This window comes from Babylonia areolata, chromosome 18, assembly GCF_041734735.1.
Source record: "Babylonia areolata isolate BAREFJ2019XMU chromosome 18, ASM4173473v1, whole genome shotgun sequence".
Taxonomy (NCBI): Eukaryota; Metazoa; Mollusca; class Gastropoda; order Neogastropoda; family Buccinidae; genus Babylonia; species Babylonia areolata.
In genome coordinates, this window is record NC_134893.1 from 59678272 (window position 1) to 59687267 (window position 8996).

Genomic DNA, 8996 nt, shown 5'->3' on the forward strand with positions numbered 1-8996 from the left:
TCACACGGACAACTCAACCTTCACCAAACAAAGACCCAAGCCCTGAATGATTTGACCTTCAGGACAACAGCCAACAGGTCGTCAACCTCACTTGATCGAACCCGAGATGAAGCTGCAGGCTGCTGGAATGGACTGTGCGGGAGATGAGGCTGCAGGCTGCTGGTATGGACTGTGCGGGAGATGAGGCTGCAGGCTGCTGGTATGGACTGTGCGGGAGATGAGGCTGCAGGCTGCTGGTATGGACTGTGCGGGAGATGAGGCTGCAGGCTGCTGGAATGGACTGTGCGGGAGATGAAGCTGCAGGCTGCTGGAATGGACTCTACGGGAGATGAAGCAGCTGTCTGTTGGTTTCCCTTCCTCAAAATGGCTAAAAATGCCAAACAAACAACTTTTTCTTCTTTTCTTTTCTTTCCCTTTTTTGCGTTTTTAAATGACAATTTGATGTTCTGAGGTTAGAATATTAAGAATTTTGTTGTTGTTGTTGTTATTGTTTTTGTTGTTGTCTTAATAGATATGTGTCCTATTTCGTTTTTGAGACGTTTCCTTGGTTGCTTTTTGTTTTGTTTTCTGTTGTTGCTTTGTTTTTATTTTTTCACGAATATTATTTTCTTCGCACGTAGTATGAGTATACGTACACCTTTGTGTTACTTTCATAACTTTGATTCATATTTTTTCACATGTTTGTATGGTATGTCATCGGTTAGCATTTAAAGCAATTATTCTTGTAACTTTTTTGTTTTGCGGACACCATTGTAATTGTTATTGGTTTTGGACAGATTAACAGGATTCACGGGAAGTATTTAAGGACTGGACAAACATGAACCCGAAACCTTTCACTGTCAGGGATCGAACTGCACTATTTTTGTGTGCTCCCTTCTGATTGGTCGGACTGGAGAGTCGGAAGTTGGGATGAGGAGTCAACGGTTCGACTTCACTTTTTGGTTTGAGAGAGAGAGAGAGAGAGAGAGAGAGAGATGCGAGCATGAAATTTGTAGAGAGAATGCTGTATGCTGGAAGTAGGATGAATGTATCTGGAATTTGAAGTGCCAGGCTGTTGAGTAGCAGCGAGCCTCAATGTGTCATTTTGTGTAGCTGGCTCCCTCCTTAGGATGCAAAATGTAAGTTTTGGTTCTTTGTCTTGAGCTCGTTTTTTATTGTTATGTCTAGATCGAGAGTCTTTTCTTCTTCCTCGTTCGCCTCCCATTAGATAAGCAGCTCGGTGTCGTCTGTCGCAGCTCCTCCAGGGTGCCGTACAGCTTGGCTTCCACAGCTGTCGGTGTTGGCCAGTACTTCCTCCTGGATGCTGCATGCGTCGTACAGTCTTGAAGGATGTGGTCGGTTGTCATTGGTCCCTCACCACAAGGGCACTCTCCACTCTGTCGAATGCCAAATTTTGTGTGCATGTGGTGGAGCAGGCGGTTGTGTCCATGTGGTGGAGCAGGCGGCTGTGTCCATGTGGTGGAGCAGGCGGTTGTGTCCAGTCCTCAGGCGGAAGATCTTGACCTGTTCCGGTCGTTCCAGCAAATGGTATCTGTCTTCTGGGTTATATCTGGGGTGCTGGAGGCGCCACTTCATTCCTTGCTGTGCCTTGATGATTGTCTTGATTTCATCGTATGACACCAGTTTGTTGGCATGCTCCTTCTGTGCACCGTCTTTTGCCAGAATGTCCGCGTTTTCGTTGCCTCTGATGCCACAGTGTGCTGGTACCCATTGTATCACCACTTTCTCCACTCTGGCACTCAGGGCAACAAGGGCTGAAGTGAGATGGTTCTGTTCTTTGCAGCGGGAGTTCTTGAGGGCTTGGAGCACGGAGAGAGCGTCTGAGAACACCACCACTTGCCCTGTTGTTCTTGTGGAGTTCTGCGAGACTGTTGTGGCTGCCTCACAGAGGGCTTCTCGCTCAGCTGGTAAGAATGTGTTCGTGATTATATTTGTTGTGGGAAGGGTGGGTTTTCGTTTTTCATTCCAAAATATCCGGAAGAGTAAATGTGCAAGAAAGGAAGATAAAAATGATTCCGTTATTGTCCTTGGTTGGAAGTGGTAGCGGAAGGTGTGAGCCTGGGTATTTATTACATTTTTAATTTTATGTGTAACAGAAATCTTATTCGTGACATTCACTTGTCTCTGACAATTAATCTGGGCGCCTCAGCGTACATGCCCAGAGAAAATATGTTATGTTTTTTTCAAAACCATGTTGGATACAAACGTGTACAATGAGTTATACTGAGTTTGTGCTGATGGGACCAGGAATCGGACTTATGTCTTAATAAGACACCCTTCTTTCTTTTTCTTTCTTTCTTTCTGTCTGTCTGTCTTTCTTCTTTTTTTTTTCTTTCTTTCTGGTCTTAATCCCCTTTTATTTGAAAACGCCAACTCGGCTCTGGAAAATGTCATGAAAATAAAAATCGTCGATTCAATTCTCGTAGAACATTGCCAGTCACACACACACACACACAAAAACAAGTAACGTCAGCGTCATTAATTTTTCGCCATTATTTTTAAACGTCTACAATGTAAGGAAAAAAGAACACCCAACACAACGCATGAATGCATTACACACGCACGCGCTCACACACACACACACACACACGCACGCACGCACACACACACACACACACACACACACACATGCATACATGCAAATTCTCATACACAAAAAGAAAAAGAAAAACTCAGACGTTTGGTGTACGGAGGGGGATGTGTGCGCGTGCGCGCGCACGTTTTTGTGTTTGTGTTATGTGTTGTTGTTTTTTTTTTTGTTGTTGTTGTTGTTGTTGTTTTTTTGGGGGGTGCGTGTGTGTGGGGGGGAGGGGGAGGGGGGGTGTACGCGCGCGCGCGCGCGTGTGTGTGTGTGTCCGCGCGTGCCGACATTTTTTTCAGCCATTGTGTCATTAATTATTCAAACCGTGTTACTTAAAAAGAAGACAAGGTTGTCTACTCCAGACCGCATTCTTACAGAATCAACCCCAGAAGATAGCACGTCTTGTTAAAAGCTTCATGTCCGTCAATCTCACAAAATGCTCCTCCCGAACATACACCAGGGGAATGTTGTAACGTTTAAGACATACAACAAAGGGATGTAAAATACTGGATATACGTAGAAACATCCCGATCCCGTCACACACACACACACACACACACACACACACACACACACACACACACACACACACACACACACACACACAGACAGACAGAGACAGAAAGACAGACAGAGAGAGAGACGGAGGGAGAGAGAGATTAGACAGAGAGAAAGAGAGAGGGAGAGCAATAAACACACAGATGCGCGCGCGCGCGCACACACACACACATACACACACAGAGTGTGAGTGAGACAGACATACAGACAGACAGACAGACAGAGAGAAAGAGATGGATACGGATACGGAGTTTGGGATGTTAAATACTCATTACAGGTCATGGCTTCTAATGAAGGGGTCTGCGAACAATTCATATTACTTATTTGAAACACAAAGCGTGAAGAACTATGATATAATGATTTCACCGAAAACAATTTATATATATATATATATATACATATATATATATATATATACCTTGATTAAAAGTAGCAAAACAATACATGAGTTAGCTATTTGTCTAAAATTAAAACTCTCGTGTAATAACAGAGACTCAGCTTAAACACACGGGGCTGTTTATAGTATCTGGATCGAAAGATTTATTCTGAAATGTTAATGAAGTGCTTCACAACAAAGGACAAAATGTGGTTAATCCTTTTTGGTTTCTTGCTTAATTGACTCAGTGTTATATTTCTTAACCAATTAACAACCAACTCAATGATATCGAGTCTAAATTTTGTTGTTTTCCACCTGATATACCTATCAGTATCTAACAACAGATAATGTGTCAAAATCGTGATTTCTGAATAGTTATCTAAGGCGAACGAGGAAGAAAAAGAAGACTCAAATTTCATAGATTCAGCTTTTGCCACCTGCAATCAATTAAGCATTTGCAAAAAAAAATAACATAAAACTTATAAAACAACAAACACCCCAATCTAACCAAACATACCCAAATCAAATTTCACACAAACAAAGGCACACATTTGAAACCCAGTTGTTGTTGTTTTTTTTCATACCAATGGCATCTAAGTTTTATAACATTTTGTACGTTCTATAGCAGTCTGTGATTTTCCATCAGAAATAATTCTTACTCAGTCCCCATGGAGTATATATGACTGCAGAATTTATACTCACTGGATGACAATTAGCTTCAGTATTCACCGAATCTTTAGGTGTTCTTGATACTCACGGAAACGTTTAATAACAAACATACGAGTATCAATATATTCACAGTAGACTGCTGAATTATCCAAGCCCCATAATTCCGACCCACACTGCATAATAGGTTTATCAAAAAGCTTGAAAAACGGTTCTTAGAAATTGTGGATAATTAAATACCACTTCTGCATAATATATAGCAATGCATCCTTGGTTTCACCAGCAGAACCTTTAAACACAAAAATAAAACTGAGACGTGAGGAGAACAGATTCTCAGCTTTAACTACTTGTAAACATCAACCACTGGCACAGATTACCATCACATACTTACTTTACAGAACACCACCAGTTTTATCTAAGGTGTTGTTGTTGTTTTTTTTTTTTTTTTTTTTTTTTTTTTTTTTTTCGTGTTTTCCCGGACTTTCTTGGGTCGACCACCGTTTTATTTTGTATATAGATTTAATATGACAATTCAGAATAGATGAAAAAAAAAAAAAAAAAAAAAAAAAAAAAAAAAAAAAAATCTGAATACAGTCAACATTAACAATAACAGGTGGAAGTCATAACCAAGACGTGTTGTTGTTGTTCGTGCGTGCGTGCGTGTGTGTGTGTGTGTGTGTGTGTGTGTGTGTGTGTGTGTGTTTGTTTTTCTGAGAGACAGGTAGACAGACAGACAGACAGACAGACAGACAGAGAGCAGCTGCAAAAGATCTCTTTCTGTCGCAGTGACGGTGACTTAACAACTATTCTGTCACTCTATGTTTCTATCGTTCTCACGCTTATGAATGACTGGTTTTTCATCAGCAAGGAAATATCCACAGACTAAAAGAAGTGGAAACTGCATTCACCACACCCCCCAGGACAGTGTGGATGGACGATGCACGGCACGCAAAACATGGACATGGCAATCAATCCAGTCCCTAATGATTACATGATTACATATTCCTAGTCCCTAATGATTACATATTCCTAGTCCCTAATGATTACATATTGCATATTCCTAAGCAGATTAAAAAGCATTTCATCCATATAACTTGTCAGAATAAAGGTAACGTCTCTCAACAGCATCGGAACGATAAATTCACTATAATCATTTGACAGCTTGTGTGTGTGTGTGTATGTGTGTGTGTGTGTGTGTGTGTGTGTGTGTGTGTGTGTGTGTGTGTTGTTGTTGTTGTTGTTGTTTTGTTTTTTGTTGTTGTTGTTGTTGTTTTTGTGTGTGTGCATTTGTGCGCATATGTGTATGTGTCCGCGCGCGCAGGGGTGTGTGTGTGTGTGTGTGTGTGTGTGTGTGTGTGTGTGTGTGTGTGTGTGTGTGTGTGTGTGTGTGTGTGTGTTGCGATTTTTTTTCTTCGATGTAACGCATACCCGTTTCATCATATACAAGAAAAACCATTACTCTTTCCGCCTTACACTTCCACTTCTGTGAGAAGATAATATAGCATTCGATTTGTCTGTCTGTCTGTCTGTCTGTCTGCCTACTTCTCCCTCTGCTGGTCTAACTGTCTGAAGTCAAACGCTATGCATGCGCAGATTTCTCATTTCAAGCTCCGTCTGACTCGATGATAACTTTCAAGTTGGTTCTAGGGGGGGGAAAAACACAAAAAACCGCTGCTGGTTTCTTGCTTCATCAAAGATCTGACGGGATTTTCAAAGCGTAGGAGTTGTCGCTTGGTCCTAGGCCGCTTTCATCAGAAGAGAGGTTAAATACCTGAACTGGGCGCTCAAAAGTTATGGCGGTCGCATCTGGCTGCAGGCAAAACTGGCGTGTGTGTGTTGTTGTTTCTCATCTCATGGTTATAATTTGTTTTCAAACGCCTCCAGCTTCGTGCTAAACGATGTGCAAAACACACACACACAAAAAAAAAAAAAGGTTTTCCGGCCATCAAAGGTGTAGATTGAGATGTTGTTTTATGGTGTCGTATTACAATTGTTGTCGTTGTTGTTTTTTTATGTTGGAATAAATTTCGGGCTGCATAGCCATACCTGTTTTCACACTGTGAAAATCCACTTTGTTTTTGTTGACAATACACTCTCCTAGCAACAGTTTAACAGTCACATCCGTTAACCCTGCTACTTTCACACACGAAAAATCAGTACTGTTCGTAAAACTATCAACACTTGTCTACTGACGTTATGTCTATGCTTGTTTCTCTCATTCTTTCTCGACTCGACTATTTTAACTTTGGTCTGGCTTAACCACTTCATAACACACACATACACGCACGCACGCACACACACACACACACACACACACACACACACACACACATACATACATACATACACACACACGCACACACAAATACACGCGCGCGCACACGCGCACATTAATATATCGACAAAACGACCGCCACAAGAGGAGAGAAACAGCTGCTGCAAACATACAGCTTACAGATGTCATCCCCGTATTGAAAATAATGCAGAATTCGGCAAATAATTACGAAACTGCAACATCTGTATCTAACATATGACTTTACATTGAGTTTACGATGACTAAACCGTGAACAATTAAGAAGGGAGAGGAAGGAAAGTAGATATAACAATGTATTTAGAAAGACAGTATACCTTATTTTTCATAGCAAAGATGAAACAACAACAAACATTTAAATGTAGAAATGCTGACAGGCGGACATAAATGAAACGAACCCCGCAATGCGAAAAATTAGAATGGCAAACAGTGGAACAGACATGATAGAACGGCGGACAAAACGACAGATAATTAGACAGACAGAGAAACAGATGGACAGACGGGGAGGGAGAGGGGGGGCAGTGAGACAAATGACATGTAAATATTAGTATTATATAACACATATTTTCATCTCAGTATATTCATTTCAGAAATCACCCTGCTGTACCTTTATCAAATATAACAAAGGCACAAATAAAAAGTTTGCGCGCGCATGTGTGTGTGTGTGTGTGTGTGTGAGGGAGGGAGAGAGAAAGACAGAGAGAGAGAGAGAGAGGAGAGAATTAATTGCCAGTACCGTAGCTTCACTTAAAGCTTGGAACTGTTAACAGATGCCAATTATCCACATGATTACAAACACATTCTCTCTCGCTTTTCTTTCCACCTCTCTCTCTCTCTCTCTCTCTCTCTCTCTCTCTCTCTCTCTCTTTCTCTGAATTTCCTCTTTGAAGGAAGATGGGAGCTTTACCGCCTTGTTTCCGTCTTTCTTTTTCTTTCTGTTGCTATTCATCACACAGGCACTAAACGACACAAATTCCAACGATAACGCAACATAACTGAAAACACCAAATAATATTTTATGTCCACACCTACCTGTAACGTGCGGCCCGACTTGTTTGGTGCTGCCCTTTGGATGATCGGACAGGTAGCTTTAAGATCTGAAGACACGAAGATGGGGGAAAAAGAATTGGCAAAATAAAGACAATTGCCAGGTGAAATTCGCAGTCTTCAAAACTGTCACAGTCGGAAATTCTGGGCAAAGTTACAAGTCTTGTTCAGCCTTCCACTTAGGCTAGAAACAAAACACCTTCGTTGGTGAAACATACACACAAGACGATGTTTTCTTGCCTACCAAATTAATACTAAGCTTTGTTCTGAATGAAGATGATGAAAACGATGTTGTGACGAAAGGCGTAGTTCCAGCAAATTCCTGTCTTGAATCAACATTAACTAAACGTTAAACACGCAGTCAGTCGATTGATCAAAACAGTTTGAACTCACTATCACCGACGTTTATAGCACCTTTCATCACAAAGAGAATGTTTAACATTTCACACAAATATTAATTATTCTTTTGCAAAGCGTCAAAAACTGCAAACGTATTTAAAGGTTTGATTTTGAAGGCTTTTTATTGTTGTTCATGTTATTATTGTTGCTGTTGACTTCCAAACATAACATTATAAAAAAAAATCACTGACTACAACACCACAGGCTCTCAGTGCCAGATGTCAAATCAAGCTTTTCGTGGGTTTTATTGTGAGACCACCCCCCTCACACTGGCCACACACCACCACACAGTGCCGCCACACGCCGCAGCCAGGCAGGTGGGCGGGCCACGCGCGCGAACCACGTGCAGTTCACACGATCAGTCTTCACGGCCCTGTGTTCAATGTCCACAGAAGCAAAGGCAGACCGTATGCCAGCCCACGCTTTCTACCGGTCCTTCGCTTTCTCACATTTTGAGAGAAAACGTGGGGTTGCCCCCCTCGCACACTCCCCCCGGCGCCCCTACCCCCCCTGCTTTGAGAGAAAACATGGGGGCGCCCCCGCCTCCGCCCCCCGGCCCCACGCTTTCTCTCACTTTACGAGAAAGCATATCTCTTTGACATCGGGGATGGATTCTTGTCCTTTCTCAACACAAATCTTCAAGAAAAACGTTGAAGAGAAGAAGAAGAGAGAGATGGGGTGACAATGACGATGACAACGATCATGGTAATGATGGTGACGTCAGTTTGGACGTCGACAGTGATGACATGCGGTTGTTTCAAAGATTGTGTGTGTGTGTGTGTGTGTGTGTGTGTGCGTGTGTGTGTGTGTGTGTGTGCGCGCGCGCGCGCGCGCGTGCATGTGTTTGTGCGGGCGCGCGCACGAATTTATGTTGTTTATTTGTTTTTTGCTTTTGTTGTTGTTGTTTTTTTATGTCTGTTGAATACTTTGTTTTCCTTCTCTTTGTTTTCCTGGCTCTGTTTAAACGAATTCGTCTTCTGAGTGTTTTCTCTCAAAATGAAACAGATTTCAATGAACTGCTGCATGGCAATGGATGCTAAATAAGAGACGTTCTAAAT

The 8996-nt window shown here is 42.0% G+C and overlaps 1 protein-coding gene across 1 annotated transcript in view; it reads right to left on the reverse strand.

The window, feature by feature from the left end:
- LOC143292102 (cephalotocin receptor 1-like) overlaps positions 1-8083 on the reverse strand; it is a 103960-nt gene extending 95877 nt beyond the window's left edge. The window contains exon 1 of the mRNA XM_076602287.1: positions 7525-8083. The gene's annotated coding sequence lies outside the window, so the exon portion shown is untranslated. The remainder of the gene's footprint in view (positions 1-7524) is intronic.
- Between the last annotated feature and the right edge of the window lie 913 nt (positions 8084-8996).